Source organism: Lissotriton vulgaris, chromosome 1_1, assembly GCF_964263255.1.
Source record: "Lissotriton vulgaris chromosome 1_1, aLisVul1.2, whole genome shotgun sequence".
Classification (NCBI taxonomy): Eukaryota; Metazoa; Chordata; class Amphibia; order Caudata; family Salamandridae; genus Lissotriton; species Lissotriton vulgaris.
In genome coordinates this window covers 1,368,236,105-1,368,257,617 of record NC_141685.1, presented here as the reverse complement: position 1 = coordinate 1,368,257,617, position 21,513 = coordinate 1,368,236,105, and the positions used below count along the sequence as shown (strand labels likewise).

Genomic DNA, 21,513 nt, shown 5'->3' with positions numbered 1-21,513 from the left:
CACAGTAGTGAAAAATGTAATAGACTGTTTGATACTACTAGGACATACAAAATACCACAGTACATGCCTTACTTTTTACTTACATAGCATGATGCCCCTAGAACTACTTAGGGCCTACCTTAGGGGTTACTGATATGTAATAAAATTGGAGTTTAAGGCTTGGCAAGTAGTTTTAAATGGCAGGTCGAAGTGGCAGTACACTGCAGCACAGGCACTGCAGTAGCAGGCTTGAGACAGGTTTGAAATGCTATTTCTTTGGGCGGCACAATCAGTCCCTGGTTATATGGTATACCACTTTACAAGGGGCTTTCAAGTAAATTAAATCTGTCAGTCAGGTATACTCCAATTATACACATGATTAAGGAAGAAGCACGTGCACTTCAGCACGTATTAGTAGCGATAAAGTGATCAGAGTCCTAAGGCCAACAAAAAGATACAGCAAAATGCGGAGGTGAAAAGCAATAAGGTGGGGTTGGGACCACCTTAAGAATGCAAGGTCTAACAAAAACGAACTAAGGATAACCTGAGTAAAACATCAGGTTTCTCTACAGCATTTGGTGAGACAAGTGGGCCTTCTTTTACCTTCCATAAATGCAATCTTTCCCGGACCCCTTTATTATATAGCTCTTCAAGGAAAAAATATAAAGCACTTACAAAGGAGCCTCAAATACTCAAAGATGGTAGACTTCTGTAATATGGGCCATATACTAAAAGCAGCACAAAAACAGAGTGCCATAGGGTCCAAAAAACTTGAGTGACCCATGAGAGTATGCATGCAAGCCTATGGTATTCCAAACTAGAGATATACGCATGCAATTTTTGTTTTTAGGAGAGAATGTGCCTGATGAAAAAAACATTATTTTTAAAAAGTGCATTGCAGAATATCAGGAATTTGCTGTGGGACACCTTCAAAACTTGCATACAGATTATGTGCACACGCCTTACAGTCAGTTGTTGTGGCCGAGTGGTTAAGGCGATGGACTAGAAATCCATTGGGGTCTTACCGCGCAGGTTCGAATCCTGCCGACAACGAGAATCTTTTTAACATCGGCTACAATTTCAGAAGATAACCTTTAGTATTTCTTCCATGTCAGTTTTATAAATAGGTGGCTTATTTTGGTGTCACTATTGCCATATCACATATTTATTATCGCTCCCGCATTCATATCTTTGCTATAACTCTCGTCCTTCATTAGCGCTGGTGCAAACGCTTCAAATTATTATACCCTGGCTCTCTCGGTCATACCTGTGCATGCACTTGAAACTTACTTTACCAATAAAAGAAGCAAATAGAGAAATAAAATAAAAGTGCTAGCTGGATTGGGCAAACACACTTCATAAAACTGCATTTTCTTTTCTCTTCTCCCCCGTGTTACAAGTAAAACTGCTCCCTGTGTAATTTCTCTTAACCTGCTGTCCCTGGAAGAGAATTTCATCTACAGGCTCTTTCTGTGTTTTTTCCTAGTCTTTTCTTTCCCTTTTCTTAGATTTGTAACTGTTCCTTTACGTGCTCTATTTAGGCGCCATTAATCTCATTTGAGCTCCTTGTACCTGCTACTGTTTTCTCCACACCTCATACTGTCTTTTCCCTCTTTCTCTCTTTCTCTGAGGTTGGTGGCTACTTTCCAAAGCGTCTGATGCCCCAATGTTCCTTCGTCTTGTTGTCAGACGTGAATTTGAAAAGCAACAAAATTAACAAGCCTTTACCACTCACACATGGCAGAAGTTTATACTTTAATTCAATGAGCTAAGAAAAGTGTGTTGTTGGGCCCCTACGAGCCATGGTGCTTGCTTCATCATAATTAGGCATGCAGCCATTAGCCACAGCTCTGATTATGGGTCACTGAGGTCAGTTTCAATAATTCCTCAAAAACCTAACCATGCAGTCCCCCCTAACTGTGTAGTTATCTTGCTTTACTGCTGTTTGTGTGATTAGCTGGGAGGAGCTCACGGCAGCATCCTCCCAATAAAAGTGTAGATGGACCGTTCCTTAACTCTTTCTTGCTTCACATACAGATGGCTTGAGGAGGTACAGGGGAGATGCAGGTCTAATAAACAGAATAGAATATCTGCGCCAGGTGTGTTTCTCTGCATTGGTGTCCCATCACAGGCCCACCAGTGTATGTGTGATCTTTGACTCCTGCCAGTTCACAAGCAGGCGGCCAGGAAACGGTCTCAGCCTATCAACCACTGAGGAGATAAAGCCTTTGTATAAGGAATGAGGAAGCAATGAACACATTCAGCCTATCCCATGAGTAGCCCTGAGTGTTCCGAATTATAATTTCTTCATGTCACTGTACGTTATTGAGCCCAAGTAGCTCGCCGTGATCGTATAGTGGTTAGTACTCTGCGTTGTGGCCGCAGCAACCTCGGTTCGAATCTGAGTCAAGGCATTGTGGTTGGCAATGTCACGGCAGTTGGGTTTTTCCTTTACAGAATTCCCAAATGTACCAGTTGTTTTTGTAAAATGTCTATTAAAAACAGATCCTTTTCAATATTTAAACGATCTAACGACAAATTATTTAAACACATGATTATAAGATGTAGGTATACTGTACTTACTAACATAAATTATCGTTCTTGAACATATTTGCGGTAAGGGGAGCGGAGCTCTCCCCCAGGCCAATCAGAATGCAGATGAATGCAGTTGCAGTTGAGTGACCTGTGTTGTGGCTGTCTACAGGGAATGCACATATGTAGCTGTCTCGCAGCCCAATCCAGACGTCAATGCTATCTCACAGGGAAAAACCAGGACGGGTTCCCAAGGCAAGCGCGGAGATGCCCCTTCGGGGGTCGATTCTGGCGCTATATAAGAAATGCAATAATAATAATAATAATAATTGAAGACAGGTTTTCATGCAAATAGAGCAGTAAGTGCAGAGAAATGCTCACTCTCTAAAAATGGCATTTATACAACAGTAAGATTAAATCCAACCTCACCAGTAGATAGGATTTATCAATAAATAAATAAAGCTTCTCCTCTCTGATATGGAATTACCCCCCAAAAAGTATAAGAGAATACCCAATGCTAACCTATGAGAGGGGCAGACCTCACAGTAGTGAAAAATGTAATAGATTGTTTGATACTACTAGGACATACAAAATACCACAGTACATGCCTTACCTTTTACTTACATAGCATGATGCCCCTAGGACTACTTAGGGCCTACCTCAGGGGTTACTGATATGTAATAAAATTGGAGTTTAAGGCTTGGCAAGTAGTTTTAAATGCCAAGTCGAAGTGGCAGTACACTGCAGCACAGGCACTGCAGTAGCAGGCTTGAGACAGGTTTGAAATGCTATTTCTTTGGGCGGCACAATCAGTCCCTGGGTATATGGTATACCACTTTACAAGGGGCTTTCAAGTAAATTAAATCTGTCAGTCAGGTATACTCCAATTATACACATGATTAGGGAAGAAGCACGTGCACTTCAGCACTGATTAGTAGCGATAAAGTGATCAGAGTCCTAAGGCCAACAAAAAGATACAGCAAAATGCGGAGGTGAAAAGCAATAAGGTGGGGTTGGGACCACCTTAAGAATGCAAGGTCTAACAAAAACGAACTAAGGATAACATGAGTAAAACATCAGGTTTCTCTACAGCATTTGGTGAGACAAGTGGGCTTTCTTTTATCTTCCATAAATGCAATCTTTCCCGGACCCCTTTATTATATAGCTCTTCAATGAAAAAATATAAAGCACTTACAAAGGAGCCTCAAATACTCAAAGATGGTAGACTTCTGTAATATGGGCCATATACTAAAAGCAGCACGAAAACAGAGTGCAATAGGGTCCAAAAAACTTGAGTGACCCATGAGAGTATGCATGCAAGCCTATGGTATTCCAAACTAGAGATATACGCATGCAATGTTTGTTTTTAGGAGAGAATGTGCCTGCTGAAAAAAACATTATTTTTAAAAAGTGCATTGCAGAATATCAGGAATTTGCTGTGGGACACCTTGAAAACTTGCATACAGATTATGTGCACACGCTTACAGTCAGTTGTTGTGGCCGAGTGGTTAAGGCAATGGACTAGAAATCCATTGGGGTCTCCCCGCGCAGGTTCGAATCCTGCCGACAACGAGAATCTTTTTAACATCGGCTACAATTTCAGAAGTTAACCTTTAGTTTTTCTTCCATGTCAGTTTTATAAATAGGTGGCTTATTTTGGTGTCACTATTGCCATATCACATATTTATTATCGCTCCCCCTTTCATATCTTTGCTATAACTCTCGTCCTTCATTAGCGCTGGTGCAAACGCTTCAAATTATTATACCCTGGCTCTCTCGGTCATACCTGTGCATGCACTTGAAACTTACTTTACCAATAAAAGAAGCAAATAGAGAAATAAAATAAAAGTGCTAGCTGGATTAGGCAAACACACTTCATAAAACTGCATTTTCTTTTCTATTCTCCCCCGTGTTACAAGCTTAACTGCTCCCTGTGTAATTTCTCTTAACCTGCTGTTCCTGGAAGAGAATTTCATCTACAAGCTCTTTCTGTATTTTTTCCTAGTCTTTTCTTTCCCTTTTCTTAGATTTGTAACTGTTCCTTTACGTGCTCTATTTAGGCGCCATTAATCTCATTTGAGCTCCTTGTACCTGCTGCTGTTTTCTCCACACCTCATACTGTCTTTTCCCTCTTTCTCTCTTTCTCTGCGGTTGGTGGCTACTTTCCAAAGCGTCTGATGCCCCAATGTTCCTTCGTCTTGTTGTCAGACGTGAATTTGAAAAGCAACAAAATTAACAAGCCTTTACCACTCACACATGGCAGAAGTTTATACTTTAATTCAATGAGCTAAGAAAAGTGTGTTGTGGTGCCCCTACGAGCCATGGTGCTTGCTTCATCATAATTAGGCATGCTGTCATTAGCCACAGCTCTGATTATGGGTCACTGAGGTCAGTTTCAATAATTCCTCAAAAACCTAACCATGCAGTCCCCCCTAACTGTGTAGTTATCTTGCTTTACTGCTGTTTGTGTGATTAGCTGGGAGGAGCTCACGGCAGCATCCTCCCAATAAAAGTGTAGATGGACCGTTCCTTAACTCTATCTTGCTTCACATACAGATGGCTTGAGGAGGTACAGGGGAGATGCAGGTCTAATAAACAGAATAGAATATCTGCACCAGGTGTGTTTCTCTGCATTGGTGTCCCATCACAGGCCCACCAGTTTATGTGTGATCTTTGACTCCTGCCAGTTCACAAGCAGTCGGCCAGGAAACGGTTTCAGCCTATCAACCACTGAGGAGATAAAGCTTTTGTATAAGGAATGAGGAAGCAATGAACACATTCAGCCTATCACAGGAGTAGCCCTGAGTGTTCCGAATTATAATTTCTTCATGTCACTGTACGTTATTGAGCCCAAGTAGCTCGCCGTGATCGTATAGTGGTTAGTACTCTGCGTTGTGGCCGCAGCAACCTCAGTTTTAATCCGAGTCACGGCATTGTGGTTGGCAATGTCACGGCAGTTGGGTTTTTCCTTTACAGAATTCCCAAATGTACCAGTTGTTTTTGTAAAATGTCTATTAAAAACAGATCCTTTTCAATATTTAAACGATCTAACGACAAATTATTTAAACACACATGATTATAAGATGTAGGTATACTGTACTTACTGACATAAATTATCTTTCTTGAACATATTTGCGGTAAGGGGAGCGGGGCTCTCCCCCAGGCCAATCAGAATGCAGATGAATGCAGTTGCAGTTGAGTGACCTGTGTTGTGGCTGTCTACAGGGAATGCACATATGTAGCTGTCTCGCAGCCCAATCCAGACGTCAATTGAAGACAGGTTTTCATGCAAATAGAGCAGTAAGTGCAGAGAAATGCTCACTCTCTAAAAATGGCATTTATACAATAGTCAGATTAAATCCAACCTCACCAGTAGATAGGATTTATTAATAAATAAATAAAGCTTCTCCTCTCTGATATGGAAGTACCCCCCAAAAAGTATAAGGGAATACCCAATGCTAACCTATGAGAGGGGCAGACCTCACAGTAGTGAAAAATGTAATAGACTGTTTGATACTACTAGGACATACAAACTACCACAGTACATGTCTTACCTTTTACTTACATAGCATGATGCCCCTAGGACTACTTAGGGCCTACCTTAGGGGTTACTGATATGTAATAAAATTGGAGTTTAAGGCTTGGCAAGTAGTTTTAAATGCCAAGTCGAAGTGACAGTACACTGCAGCACAGGCACTGCAGTAGCAGGCTTGAGACAGGTTTGAAATGCTATTTCTTTGGGCGGCACAATCAGTCCCTGGGTATATGGTATACCACTTTACAAGGGACTTTCAAGTAAATTAAATCTGTCAGTCAGGTATACTCCAATTATACACATGATTAGGGAAGAAGCACGTGCACTTCAGCACTGATTAGTAGCGATAAAGTGATCAGAGTCCTAAGGCCAACAAAAAGATACAGCAAAATGCGGAGGTGAAAAGCAATAAGGTGGGGTTGGGACCACCTTAAGAATGCAAGGTCTAACAAAAACGAACTAAGGATAACATGAGTAAAACATCAGGTTTCTCTACAGCATTTGGTGAGACAAGTGGGCCTTCTTTTATCTTCCATAAATGCAATCTTTCCCGGACCCCTTTATTATATAGCTCTTCAAGGAAAATATATAAAGCACTTACAAAGGAGCCTCAAATACTCAAAGATGGTAGACTTCTGTAATATGGGCCATATACTAAAAGAAGCACGAAAACAGAGTGCAATAGGGTCCAAAAAACTTGAGTGACCCATGAGAGTATGCATGCAAGCCTATGGTATTCCAAACTAGAGATATACGCATGCAATTTTTGTTTTTAGGAGAAAATGTGCCTGCTGAAAAATACATTATTTTTAAAAAGTGCATTGCAGAATATCAGGAATGTGCTGTGGGACACCTTGAAAACTTGCATACAGATTATGTGCACACACCTTACAGTCAGTTGTTGTGGCCGAGTGGTTAAGGCGATGGACTAGAAATCCATTGGGGTCTCCCCGCGCAGGTTCGAATACTGCCGACAACGAGAATCTTTTTAACATCGGCTACAATTTCAGAAGTTAACTTTTAGTATTTCTTCCATGTCAGTTTTATAAATAGGTGGCTTATTTTGGTGTCACTATTGCCATATCACATATTTATTATCGCTCCCCCTTTCATATCTTTGCTATAACTCTCGTCCTTCATTAGCGCTTGTGCAAACGCTTCAAATTATTATACCCTGGCTCTCTCGGTCATACCTGTGCATGCACTTGAAACTTACTTTACCAATAAAAGAAGCAAATAGAGAAATAAAATAAAAGTGCTAGCTGGATTAGGCAAACACACTTCATAAAACTGCATTTTCTTTTCTATTCTCCCCCGTGTTACAAGCTTAACTGCTCCCTGTGTAATTTCTCTTAACCTGCTGTCCCTGGAAGAGAATTTCATCTACAAGCTCTTTCTGTGTTTTTTCCTAGTCTTTTCTTTCCCTTTTCTTAGATTTGAACTGTTCCTTTACGTGCTCTATTTATGCGCCATTAATCTCATTTGAGCTCCTTGTACCTGCTGCTGTTTTCTCCACACCTCATACTGTCTTTTCCCTCTTTCTCTCTTTCTCTGCGGTTGGTGGCTACTTTCCAAAGCGTCTGATGCCCCAATGTTCCTTCGTCTTGTTGTCAGACGTGAATTCGAAAAGCAACAAAATGAACAAGCCTTTACCACTCACACATGGCCGGAGTTTATACTTTATTTCAATGAGCTAAGAAAAGTGTGTTGCGGGGCCCCTACGAGCCATGGTGCTTGCTTCATCATAATTAGGCATGCAGTCATTAGCCACAGCTCTGATTATGGGTCACTGAGGTCAGTTTCAATAATTCCTCAAAAACCTAACCATGCAGTCCCCCCTAACTGTGTAGTTATCTTGCTTTACTGCTGTTTGTGTGATTAGCTGGGAGGAGCTCACGGCAGCATCCTCCCAATAAAAGTGTAGATGGACCGTTCCTTAACTCTTTCTTGCTTCACATACAGATGGCTTGAGGAGGTACAGGGGAGATGCAGGTCTAATAAACAGAATAGAATATCTGCGCCAGGTGTGTTTCTCTGCATTGGTGTCCCATCACAGGCCCACCAGTGTATGTGTGATCTTTGACTCCTGCCAGTTCACAAGCAGGCGGCCAGGAAACGGTTTCAGCCTATCAACCACTGAGGAGATAAAGCCTTTGTATAAGGAATGAGGAAGCAATGAACACATTCAGCCTATCACAGGAGTAGCCCTGAGTGTTCCGAATTATAATTTCTTCATGTCACTGTACGTTATTGAGCCCAAGTAGCTCGCCGTGATCGTATAGTGGTTAGTACTCTGCGTTGTGGCCGCAGCAACCTCGATTTTAAACAGAGTCACAGCATTGTGGTTGGCAATGTCACGGCAGTTGCGTTTTTCCTTTACAGAATTTCCAAATGTACCAGTTGTTTTTGTAAAATGTCTAATAAAAACAGATCCTTTTCAATATTTAAACGATCTAACGACAAATTATTTAAACACACATGATTATAAGATGTAGGTATACTGTACTTACTGACATAAATTATCGTTCTTGAACATATTTGCAGTAAGGGGAGCGGGGCTCTCCCCCAGGCCAATCAGAATGCAGATGAATGCAGTTGCAGTTGAGTGACCTGTGTTGTGGCTGTCTACAGGGAATGCACATATGTAGCTGTCTCGCAGCCCAATCCAGACGTCAATTGAAGACAGGTTTTCATGCAAATAGAGCAGTAAGTGCAGAGTAATGCTCACTCTCTAAAAATGGCATATATACAATAGTAAGATTAAATCCAACCTCACCAGTAGATAGGATTTATCAATAAATAAATAAAGCTTCTCCTCTCTGATATGGAATTACCCCCCAAAAAGTATAAGGGAATACCCAATGCTAACCAATGAGAGGGGCAGACCTCAAAGTAGTGAAAAATGTAATAGACTGTTTGATACTACTAGGACATACAAACTACCACAGTACATGTCTTACCTTTTACTTACATAGCATGATGCCCCTAGGACTACCTAGGGCCTACCTTAGGGGTTACTGATATGTAATAAAATTGGAGTTTAAGGCTTGGCAAGTAGTTTTAAATGCCAAGTCGAAGTGGCAGTACACTGCAGCACAGGCACTGCAGTAGCAGGCTTATGACAGGTTTGAAATGCTTATTTCTTTGGGTGGCACAATCAGTCCCTGGGTATATGGTATACCACTTTACAAGGGGCTTTCAAGTAAATTAAATCTGTCAGTCAGGTATACTCCAATTATACACATGATTAAGGAAGAAGCACGTGCACTTCAGCACTGATTAGTAGCGATAAAGTGATCAGAGTCCTAAGGCCAACAAAAAGATACAGCAAAATGCGGAGGTGAAAAGCAATAAGGTGTGGTTGGGACCACCTTAAGAATGCAAGGTCTAACAAAAACGAACTAAGGATAACATGAGTAAAACATCAGGTTTCTCTACAGCATTTGGTGAGACAAGTGGGCCTTTTTTTATCTTCCATAAATGCAATCTTTCCCGGACCCCTTTATTATATAGCTCTTCAATGAAAAAATATAAAGCACTTACAAAGGAGCCTCAAATACTCAAAGATGGTAGACTTCTGTAATATGGGCCATATACTAAAAGAAGCACGAAAACAGAGTGCAATAGGGTCCAAAAAACTTGAGTGACCCATGGGAGTATGCATGCAAGCCTATGGTATTCCAAACTAGAGATATACGCATGCAATTTTTGTTTTTAGGAGAGAATGTGCCTGCTGAAAAATACATTATTTTTAAAAAGTGCATTGCAGAATATCAGGAATTTGCTGTGGGACACCTTGAAAACTTGCATACAGATTATGTGCACACACCTTACAGTCAGTTGTTGTGGCCGAGTGGTTAAGGCGATGAACTAGAAATCCATTGGGGTCGCCCCGCGCAGGTACGAATCCTGCCGACAACGAGAATCTTTTTAACATCGGCTACAATTTCAGAAGATAACCTTTAGTATTTCTTCCATGTCAGTTTTATAAATAGGTGGCTTATTTTGGTGTCACTATTGCCATATCATATATTTATTATCGCTCCCCCTTTCATATCTTTGCTATAACTCTCGTCCTTCATTAGCGCTGGTGCAAACGCTTCAAATTATTATACCCTGGCTCTCTCGGTCATACCTGTGCATGCACTTGAAACTTACTTTACCAATAAAAGAAGCAAATAGAGAAATAAAATAAAAGTGCTAGCTGGATTAGGCAAACACACTTCATAAAACTGCATTTTCTTTTCTATTCTCCCCCGTGTTACAAGCTTAACTGCTCCCTGTGTAATTTCTCTTAACCTGCTGTTCCTGGAAGAGAATTTCATCTACAAGCTCGTTCTGTATTTTTTCCTAGTCTTTTCTTTCCCTTTTCTTAGATTTGTAACTGTTCCTTTACGTGCTCTATTTAGGCGCCATTAATCTCATTTGAGCTCCTTGTACCTGCTGCTGTTTTCTCCACACCTCATACTGTCTTTTCCCTCTTTCTCTCTTTCTCTGCGGTTGGTGGCTACTTTCCAAAGCGTCTGATGCCCCAATGTTCCTTCGTCTTGTTGTCAGACGTGAATTTGAAAAGCAACAAAATTAACAAGCCTTTACAACTCACACATGGCCGGAGTTTATACTTTAATTCAATGAGCTAAGAAAAGTGTGTTGCGGGGCCCCTACGAGCCAAGGTGCTTGCTTCATCATAATTAGGCATGCAGTCATTAGCCACAGCTCTGGTTATGGGTCACTGAGGTCAGTTTCAATAATTCCTCAAAAACCTAACCATGCAGTCCCCCCTAACTGTGTAGTTATTTTGCTTTACTGCTGTTTGTGTGATTAGCTGGGAGGAGCTCACGGCAGCATCCTCCCAATAAAAGTGTAGATGGACCGTTCCTTAACTCTTTCTTGCTTCACATACAGATGGCTTGAGGAGGTACAGGGGAGATGCAGGTCTAATAAACAGAATAGGATATCTGCGCCAGGTGTGTTTCTCTGCATTGGTGTCCCATCACAGGCCCACCAGTGTATGTGTGATCTTTGACTCCTGCCAGTTCACAAGCAGGCGGCCAGGAAACGGTTTCAGCCTATCAACCACTGAGGAGATAAAGCCTTTGTATAAGGAATGAGGAAGCAATGAACACATTCAGCCTATCACAGGAGTAGCCCTGAGTGTTCTGAATTATAATTTCTTCATGTCACTGTACGTTATTGAGCCCAAGTAGCTCGCCGTGATCGTATAGTGGTTAGTACTCTGCGTTGTGGCCGCAGCAACCTCGGTTTTAATCCGAGTCACGGCATTGTGGTTGGCAATGTCACGGCAGTAGGGTTTTTCCTTTACAGAATTCCCAAATGTACCAGTTGTTTTTGTAAAATGTCTATTAAAAACAGTTCCTTTTCAATATTTAAACGATCTAACGACAAATTATTTAAACACACATGATTATATGATGTAGGTATACTGTACTTACTGACATAAATTATCGTTCTTGAACATATTTGCGGTAAGGGGAGCGGGGCTCTCCCCCAGGCCAATCAGAATGCAGATGAATGCAGTTGCAGTTGAGTGACCTGTGTTGTGGCTGTCTACAAGGAATGCACATATGTAGCTGTCTCGCAGCCCAATCCAGACGTCAATTGAAGACAGGTTTTCATGCAAATAGAGCAGTAAGTGCAGAGAAATGCTCACTCTCTAAAAATGGCATTTATACAATAGTAAGATTAAATCCAACCTCATCAGTAGATAGGATTTATCAATAAATAAATAAAGCTTCTCCTCTCTGATATGGAATTACCCCCCAAAAAGTATAAGGGAATACCCAATGCTAACCAATGAGAGGGGCAGACCTCACAGTAGTGAAAAATGTAATAGACTGTTTGATACTACTAGGACATACAAACTACCACAGTACATGTCTTACCTTTTACTTACATAGCATGATGCCCCTAGGATTACTTAGGGCCTACCTTAGGGGTTACTGATATGTAATAAAATTGGAGTTTAAGGCTTGGCAAGTAGTTTTAAATGCCATGTCGAAGTGGCAGTACACTGCAGCACAGGCACTGCAGTAGCAGGCTTGAGACAGGTTTGAAATGCTTATTTCTTTGGGTGGCACAATCAGTCCCTGGGTATATGGTATACCACTTTACAAGGGGCTTTCAAGTAAATTAAATCTGTCAGTCAGGTATACTCCAATTATACACATGATTAGGGAAGAAGCACGTGCACTTCAGCACTGATTAGTAGCGATAAAGTGATCAGAGTCCTAAGGCCGACAAAAAGATACAGCAAAATGCGGAGGTGAAAAGCAATAAGGTGGGGTTGGGACCACCTTAAGAATGCAAGGTCTAACAAAAACGAACTAAGGATAACATGAGTAAAACATCAGGTTTCTCTACAGCATTTGGTGAGACAAGTGGGCCTTCTTTTATCTTCCATAAATGCAATCTCTCCCGGACCCCTTTATTATATAGCTCTTCAAGGAAAACATATAAAGCACTTACAAAGGAGCCTCAAATACTCAAAGATGGTAGACTTCTGTAATATGGGCCATATACTAAAAGAAGCACGAAAACAGAGTGCAATAGGGTCCAAAAAACTTGAGTGACCCATGGGAGTATGCATGCAAGCCTATGGTATTCCAAACTAGATATATACGCATGCAATTTTTGTTTTTAGGAGATAATGTGCCTGCTGAAAAATACATTATTTTTAAAAAGTGCATTGCAGAATATCAGGAATTTGCTGTGGGACACCTTGAAAACTTGCATACAGATTATGTGCAAACACCTTACAGTCAGTTGTTGTGGCCGAGTGGTTAAGGCGATGAACTAGAAATCCATTGGGGTCTCCCCGCGCAGGTACGAATCCTGCCGACAACGAGAATCTTTTTAACATCGGCTACAATTTCAGAAGATAACCTTTAGTATTTCTTCCATGTCAGTTTTATAAATAGGTGGCTTATTTTGGTGTCACTATTGCCATATCACATATTTATTATCGCTCCCCCTTTCATATCTTTGCTATAACTCTCGTCCTTCATTAGCGCTGGTGCAAACGCTTCAAATTATTATACCCTGGCTCTCTCGGTCATACCTGTGCATGCACTTGAAACTTACTTTACCAATAAAAGAAGCAAATAGAGAAATAAAATAAAAGTGCTAGCTGGATTAGGCAAACACACTTCATAAAACTGCATTTTCTTTTCTATTCTCCCCCGTGTTACAAGCTTAACTGCTCCCTGTGTAATTTCTCTTAACCTGCTGTTCCTGGAAGAGAATTTCATCTACAAGCTCTTTCTGTATTTTTTCCTAGTCTTTTCTTTCCCTTTTCTTAGATTTGTAACTGTTCCTTTACGTGCTCTATTTAGGCGCCATTAATCTCATTTGAGCTCCTTGTACCTGCTGCTGTTTTCTCCACACCTCATACTGTCTTTTCCCTCTTTCTCTCTTTCTCTGCGGTTGGTGGCTACTTTCCAAAGCGTCTGATGCCCCAATGTTCCTTCGTCTTGTTGTCAGACGTGAATTTGAAAAGCAACAAAATTAACAAGCCTTTACAACTCACACATGGCCGGAGTTTATACTTTAATTCAATGAGCTAAGAAAAGTGTGTTGTGGGGCCCCTCCGAGCCATGGTGCTTGCTTCATCATAATTAGGCATGCAGTCATTAGCCACAGCTCTTATTATGGGTCACTGAGGTCAGTTTCAATAATTCCTCAAAAAGCTAACCATGCAGTCCCCCCTAACTGTGTAGTTATTTTGCTTTACTGCTGTTTGTGTGATTAGCTGGGAGGAGCTCACGGCAGCATCCTCCCAATAAAAGTGTAGATGGACCGTTCCTTAACTCTTTCTTGCTTCACATACAGATGGCTTGAGGAGGTACAGGGGAGATGCAGGTCTAATAAACAGAATAGGATATCTGCGCCAGGTGTGTTTCTCTGCATTGGTGTCCCATCACAGGCCCACCAGTGTATGTGTGATCTTTGACTCCTGCCAGTTCACAAGCATGCGGCCAGGAAATGGTTTCAGCCTATCAACCACTGAGGAGATAAAGCCTTTGTATAAGGAATGAGGAAGAAATGAACACATTCAGCCTATCACAGGAGTAGCCCTGAGTGTTCCGAATTATAATTTCTTCATGTCACTGTACGTTATTGAGCCCAAGTAGCTCGCCGTGATCGTATAGTGGTTAGTACTCTGCGTTGTGGCCGCAGCAACCTCGGTTTTAATCCGAGTCACGGCATTGTGGTTGGCAATGTCACAGCAGTTGGGTTTTTCCTTTACAGAATTCCCAAATGTACCAGTTGTTTTTGTAAAATGTCTATTAAAAACAGATCCTTTTCAATATTTAAACGATCTAACGACAAATTATTTAAACACACATGATTATAAGATGTAGGTATACTGTACTTACTGACATAAATTATCGTTCTTGAACATATTTGCGGTAAGGGGAGCGGGGCTCTCCACCAGGCCAATCAGAATGCAGATGAATGCAGTTGCAGTTGAGTGACCTGTGTTGTGGCTGTCTACAGGGAATGCACATATGTAGCTGTCTCGCAGCCCAATCCAGACGTCAATTGAAGACAGGTTTTCATGCAAATAGAGCAGTAAGTGCAGAGAAATGCTCACTCTCTAAAAATGGCATTTATACAATAGTAAGATTAAATCCAACCTCACCAGTAGATAGGATTTATCAATAAATAAATAAAGCTTCTCCTCTCTGATATGGAATTACCCCCCAAAAAGTATAAGGGAATACCCAATGCTAACCTATGAGAGGGGCAGACCTCACAGTAGTGAAAAAGTGTAATAGACTGTTTGATACTACTAGGACATACAAACTACCACAGTACATGTCTTACCTTTTACATACATAGCATGATGCCCCTAGGACTACCTAGGGCCTACCTTAGGGGTTACTGATATGTAATAAAATTGGAGTTTAAGGCTTGGCAAGTAGTTTTAAATGCCAAGTCGAAGTGGCAGTACACTGCAGCACAGGCACTGCAGTAGCAGGCTTGAGACAGGTTTGAAATGCTATTTCTTTGGGTGGCACAATCAGTCCCTGGGTATATGGTATACCACTCTACAAGGGGCTTTCAAGTAAATTAAATCTGTCAGTCAGGTATACTCCAATTATACACATTATTAGGGAAGAAGCACGTGCACTTCAGCACTGATTAGTAGCGATAAAGTGATCAGAGTCCTAAGGCCAACAAAAAGATACAGCAAAATGCGGAGGTGAAAAGCAATAAGGTGGGGTTGGACCACCTTAAGAATGCAAGGTCTAACAAAAACGAACTAAGGATAACATGAGTAAAACATCAGGTTTCTCTACAGCATTTGGTGAGACAAGTGGGCCTTCTTTTATCTTCCATAAATGCAATCTTTCCCGGACCCCTTTATTATACAGCTCTTCAAGGAAAAAATATAAAGCACTTACAAAGGAGCCTCAAATACTCAAAGATGGTAGACTTCTGTAATATGGGCCATATACTAAAAGCAGCACGAAAACAGAGTGCAATAGGGTCCAAAAAACTTGAGTGACCCATGAGAGTATGCATGCAAGCCTATGGTATTCCAAACTAGAGATATACGCATGCAATTTTTGTTTTTAGGAGAGAATGTGCCTGCTGAAAAAAAAAACATTATTTTTAAAAAGTGCATTGCAGAATATCAGGAATGTGCTGTGGGACACGTTGAAAACTTGCATACAGATTATGTGCACACGCCTCACAGTCAGTTGTTGTGGCCGAGTGGTTAAGGCGATGGACTAGAAATCCATTGGGGTCTCCCCGCGCAGGTTCGAATCCTGCCGACAACGAGAATCTTTTTAACATTGGCTACAATTTCAGAAGTTAACCTTTAGTATTTCTTCCATGTCAGTTTTATAAATAGGTGGCTTATTTTGGTGTCACTATTGCCATATCACATATTTATTATCGCTCCCCCTTTCATATCTTTGCTATAACTCTCGTCCTTCATTAGCGCTGGTGCAAACGCTTCAAATTATTATACCCTGGCTCTCTCGGTCATACCTGTGCATGCACTTGAAACTTACTTTACCAATAAAAGAAGCAAATAGAGAAATAAAATAAAAGTGCTAGCTGGATTAGGCAAACACACTTCATAAAACTGCATTTTCTTTTCTATTCTCCCCCGTGTTACAAGCTTAACTGCTCCCTGTGTAATTTCTCTTAACCTGCTGTTCCTGGAAGAGAATTTCATCTACAAGCTCTTTCTGTGTTTTTTCCTAGTCTTTTCTTTCCCTTTTCTTAGATTTGTAACTGTTCCTTTACGTGCTCTATTTAGGCGCCATTAATCTCATTTGAGCTCCTTGTACCTGCTGCTGTTTTCTCCACACCTCATACTGCCTTTTCCCTCTTTCTCTCTTTCTCTGCGGTAAGTGGCTACTTTCCAAAGCGTCTGATGCCCCAATGTTCCTTCCTCTTGTTGTCAGACGTGAATTTGAAAAGCAACAAAATTAACAAGCCTTTACCACTCACACATGGCAGAAGTTTATACTTTAATTCAATGAGCTAAGAAAAGTGTGTTGTGGGGCCCCTACGAGCCATGGTGCTTGCTTCATCAGAATTACGCATGCTGTCATTAGCCACAGCTCTGATTATGGGTCACTGAGGTCAGTTTCAATAATTCCTCAAAAACCTAACCATGCAGTCTCCCCTAACTGTGTAGTTATCTTGCTTTACTGCTGTTTGTGTGATTAGCTGGGAGGAGCTCACGGCAGCATCCTCCCAATAAAAGTGTAGATGGACCGTTCCTTAACTCTTTCTTGCTTCACATACAGATGGCTTGAGGAGGTACAGGGGAGATGCAGGTCTAATAAACAGAATAGAATATCTGCGCCAGGTGTGTTTCTCTGCATTGGTGTCCCATCACAGGCCCACCAGTGTATGTGTGATCTTTGACTCCTGCCAGTTCACAAGCAAGCGGCCAGAAAACGGTTTCAGCCTATCAACCACTGAGGAGATAAAGCTTTTGTATAAGGAATGAGGAAGCAATGAACACATTCAGCCTATCACAGGAGTAGCCCTGAGTGTTCAAAATTATAATTTCTTCATGTCACTGTATGTTATTGAGCCCAAGTAGCTCGCCGTGATCGTATAGTGGTTAGTACTCTGCGTTGTGGCCGCAGCAACCTCGGTTCGAATCCGAGTCACAGCATTGTGGTTGGCAATGTCACGGCAGTTGGGTTTTTCCTTTACAGAATTCCCAAATGTACCAGTTGTTTTTGTAATATGTCTATTAAAAACAGATACTTTTCAATATTTAAACGATCTAACGACAAATTATTTAAACACACATGATTATAAGATGTAGGTATACTGTACTTACTGACATAAATTATCGTTCTTGAACATATTTGCGGTAAGGGGAGCGGAGCTCTCCCCCAGGCCAATCAGAATGCAGATGAATGCAGTTGCAGTTGAGTGACCTGTGTTGTGGCTGTCTACAGGGAATGCACATATGTAGCTGTCTCGCAGCCCAATCCAGACGTCAATTGAAGACAGGTTTTCATGCAAATAGAGCAGTAAGTGCAGAGAAATGCTCACTCTCTAAAAATGGCATTTATACAATAGTAAGATTAAATCCAACCTCACCAGTAGATAGGATTTATCAATAAATAAATAAAGCTTCTCCTCTCTGATATGGAATTACCCCCCAAAAAGTATAAGGGAATACCCAATGCTAACCTATGAGAGGGGCAGACCTCACAGTAGTGAAAAATGTAATTGACTGTTTGATACTACTAGGACATACAAACTACCACAGTACATGTCTTACCTTTTACTTACATAGCATGATGCCCCTAGGACTACTTAGGGCCTACCTTAGGGGTTACTGATATGTAATAAAATTGGAGTTTAAGGCTTGGCAAGTAGTTTTAAATGCCAAGTCGAAGTGGCAGTACACTGCAGCACAGGCACTGCAGTAGCAGGCTTGAGACAGGTTTGAAATGCTATTTCTTTGGGCGGCACAATCAGTCCCTGGGTATATGGCATACCACTTTACAAGGGGCTTTCAAGTAAATTAAATCTGTCAGTCAGGTATACTCCAATTATACACATGATTAAGGAAGAAGCACGTGCACTTCAGCACTGATTAGTAGCGATAAAGTGATCAGAGTCCTAAGGCCAACAAAAAGATACAGCAAAATGCGGAGGTGAAAAGCAATAAGGTGGGGTTGGGACCACCTTAAGAATGCAAGGTCTAACAAAAACGAACTAAGGATAACATGAGTAAAACATGAGGTTTCTCTACAGCATTTGGTGAGACAAGTGGGCCTTCTTTTATCTTCCATAAATGCAATCTTTCCCGGACCCCTTTATTATATAGCTCTTCAAGGAAAAAATATAAAGCACTTACAAAGGAGCCTCAAATACTCAAAGATGGTAGACTTCTGTAATATGGGCCATATACTAAAAGCAGCACGAAAACAGAGTGCAATAGGGTCCAAAAAACTTGAGTGACCCATGGGAGTATGCATGCAAGCCTATGGTATTCCAAACTAGAGATATACGCATGCAATTTTTGTTTTTAGGAGAGAATGTGCCTGCTGAAAAATACATTATTTTTAAAAAGTGCATTGCAGAATATCAGGAATGTGCTGTGGGACACCTTGAAAACTTGCATACAGATTATGTGCACACGCCATACAGTCAGTCGTTGTGGCCGAGTGGTTAAGGCGATGGACTAGAAATCCATTGGGGTCTCCCCGCGCAGGTTCGAATCCTGCCGACAACGAGAATCTTTTTAACATCGGCTACAATTTCAGAAGTTAACCTTTAGTATTTCTTCCATGTCAGTTTTATAAATAGGTGGCTTATTTTGGTGTCACTATTGCCATATCACATATTTATTATCGCTCCCCCTTTCATATCTTTGCTATAACTCTCGTCCTTCATTAGCGCTGGTACAAACGCTTCAAATTATTATACCCTGGCTCTCTCGGTCATACCTGTGCATGCACTTGAAACTTACTTTACCAATAAAAGAAGCAAACAGAGAAATAAAATAAAAGTGCTAGCTGGATTAGGCAAACACACTTCATAAAACTGCATTTTCTTTTCTATTCTCCCCCATGTTACAAGCTTAACTGCTCCCTGTGTAATTTCTCTTAACCTGCTGTCCCTGGAAGAGAATTTAATCTACAAGCTCTTTCTGTGTTTTTTCCTAGTCTTTTCTTTCCCTTTTCTTAGTTTTGAACTGTTCCTTTACGTGCTCTATTTATGCGCCATTAATCTCATTTGAGCTCCTTGTACCTGCTGCTGTTTTCTCCACACCTCATACTGTCTTTTCCCTCTTTCTCTCTTTCTCTGCGGTTGGTGGCTACTTTCCAAAGCGTCTGATGCCCCAATGTTCCTTCGTCTTGTTGTCAGACGTGAATTTGAAAACCAACAAAATTAACAAGCCTTTACCACTCACACATGGCAGGAGTTTATACTTTAATTCAATGAGCTAAGAAAAGTGTGTTGCGGGGCCCCTACGAGCCATGGTGCTTGCTTCATCATAATTAGGCATGCTGTCATTAGCCACAGCTCTGATTATGGGTCACTGAGGTCAGTTTCAATAATTCCTCAAAAACCTAACCATGCAGTCTCCCCTAACTGTGTAGTTATCTTGCTTTACTGCTGTTTGTGTGATTAGCTGGGAGGAGCTCACGGCAGCATCCTCCCAATAAAAGTGTAGATGGACCGTTCCTTAACTCTTTCTTGCTTCACATACAGATGGCTTGAGGAGGTACAGGGGAGATGCAGGTCTAATAAACAGAATAGAATATCTGCGCCAGGTGTGTTTCTCTGCATTGGTGTCCCATCACAGGCCCACCAGTGTATGTGTGATCTTTGACTCCTGCCAGTTCACAAGCAAGCGGCCAGAAAACGGTTTCAGCCTATCAACCACTGAGGAGATAAAGCTTTTGTATAAGGAATGAGGAAGCAATGAACACATTCAGCCTATCACAGGAGTAGCCCTGAGTGTTCAAAATTATAATTTCTTCATGTCACTGTATGTTATTGAGCCCAAGTAGCTCGCCGTGATCGTATAGTGGTTAGTACTCTGCGTTGTGGCCGCAGCAACCTCGGTTCGAATCCGAGTCACAGCATTGTGGTTGGCAATGTCACGGCAGTTGGGTTTTTCCTTTACAGAATTCCCAAATGTACCAGTTGTTTTTGTAATATGTCTATTAAAAACAGATACTTTTCAATATTTAAACGATCTAACGACAAATTATTTAAACACACATGATTATAAGATGTAGGTATACTGTACTTACTGACATAAATTATCGTTCTTGAACATATTTGCGGTAAGGGGAGCGGAGCTCTCCCCCAGGCCAATCAGAATGCAGATGAATGCAGTTGCAGTTGAGTGACCTGTGTTGTGGCTGTCTACAGGGAATGCACATATGTAGCTGTCTCGCAGCCCAATCCAGACGTCAATTGAAGACAGGTTTTCATGCAAATAGAGCAGTAAGTGCAGAGAAATGCTCACTCTCTAAAAATGGCATTTATACAATAGTAAGATTAAATCCAACCTCACCAGTAGATAGGATTTATCAATAAATAAATAAAGCTTCTCCTCTCTGATATGGAATTACCCCCCAAAAAGTATAAGGGAATACCCAATGCTAACCTATGAGAGGGGCAGACCTCACAGTAGTGAAAAATGTAATTGACTGTTTGATACTACTAGGACATACAAACTACCACAGTACATGTCTTACCTTTTACTTACATAGCATGATGCCCCTAGGACTACTTAGGGCCTACCTTAGGGGTTACTGATATGTAATAAAATTGAAGTTTAAGGCTTGGCAAGTAGTTTTAAATGCCAAGTCGTAGTAGCAGTACACTGCAGCACAGGCACTGCAGTAGCAGGCTTGAGACAGGTTTGAAATGCTATTTCTTTGGGTGGCACAATCAGTCCCTGGGTATATGGTATACCACTTTACAAGGGGCTTTCAAGTAAATTAAATCTGTCAGTCAGGTATACTCCAATTATACACATGATTAAGGAAGAAGCACGTGCACTTCAGCACTGATTAGTAGCGATAAAGTGATCAGAGTCCTAAGGCCAACAAAAAGATACAGCAAAATGCGGAGGTGAAAAGCAATAAGGTGGGGTTGGGACCACCTTAAGAATGCAAGGTCTAACAAAAACGAACTAAGGATAACATGAGTAAAACATCAGGTTTCTCTACAGCATTTGGTGAGACAAGTGGGCCTTCTTTTATCTTCCATAAATGCAATCTTTCCCGGACCCCTTTATTATATAGCTCTTCAAGGAAAAAATATAAAGTACTTACAAAGGAGCCTCAAATACTCAAAGATGGTAGACTTCTGTAATATGGGCCATATACTAAAAGCAGCACGAAAACAGAGTGCAATAGGGTCCAAAAAACTTGAGTGACCCATGGGAGTATGCATGCAAGCCTATGGTATTCCAAACTAGAGATATA

The 21,513-nt window shown here is 41.2% G+C and overlaps 4 non-coding genes across 4 annotated transcripts; all 4 read left to right on the top strand.

Annotated features, from left to right (window-relative positions):
• Positions 1 to 950: 950 nt before the first annotated feature.
• On the top strand, positions 951 to 1,032 carry TRNAS-AGA (transfer RNA serine (anticodon AGA)). Its single transcript has one exon. It is a non-coding gene; the product is annotated as a tRNA-Ser (tRNA).
• A 2,969-nt stretch (positions 1,033 to 4,001) lies between these two features.
• Positions 4,002 to 4,083, top strand: TRNAS-AGA (transfer RNA serine (anticodon AGA)). The gene has a single exon. It is a non-coding gene; the product is annotated as a tRNA-Ser (tRNA).
• An 11,690-nt stretch (positions 4,084 to 15,773) lies between these two features.
• Positions 15,774 to 15,855, top strand: TRNAS-AGA (transfer RNA serine (anticodon AGA)). Its single transcript has one exon. It is a non-coding gene; the product is annotated as a tRNA-Ser (tRNA).
• Positions 15,856 to 18,715: 2,860 nt separating this feature from the next.
• On the top strand, positions 18,716 to 18,797 carry TRNAS-AGA (transfer RNA serine (anticodon AGA)). Its single transcript has one exon. It is a non-coding gene; the product is annotated as a tRNA-Ser (tRNA).
• Positions 18,798 to 21,513: the final 2,716 nt, after the last annotated feature.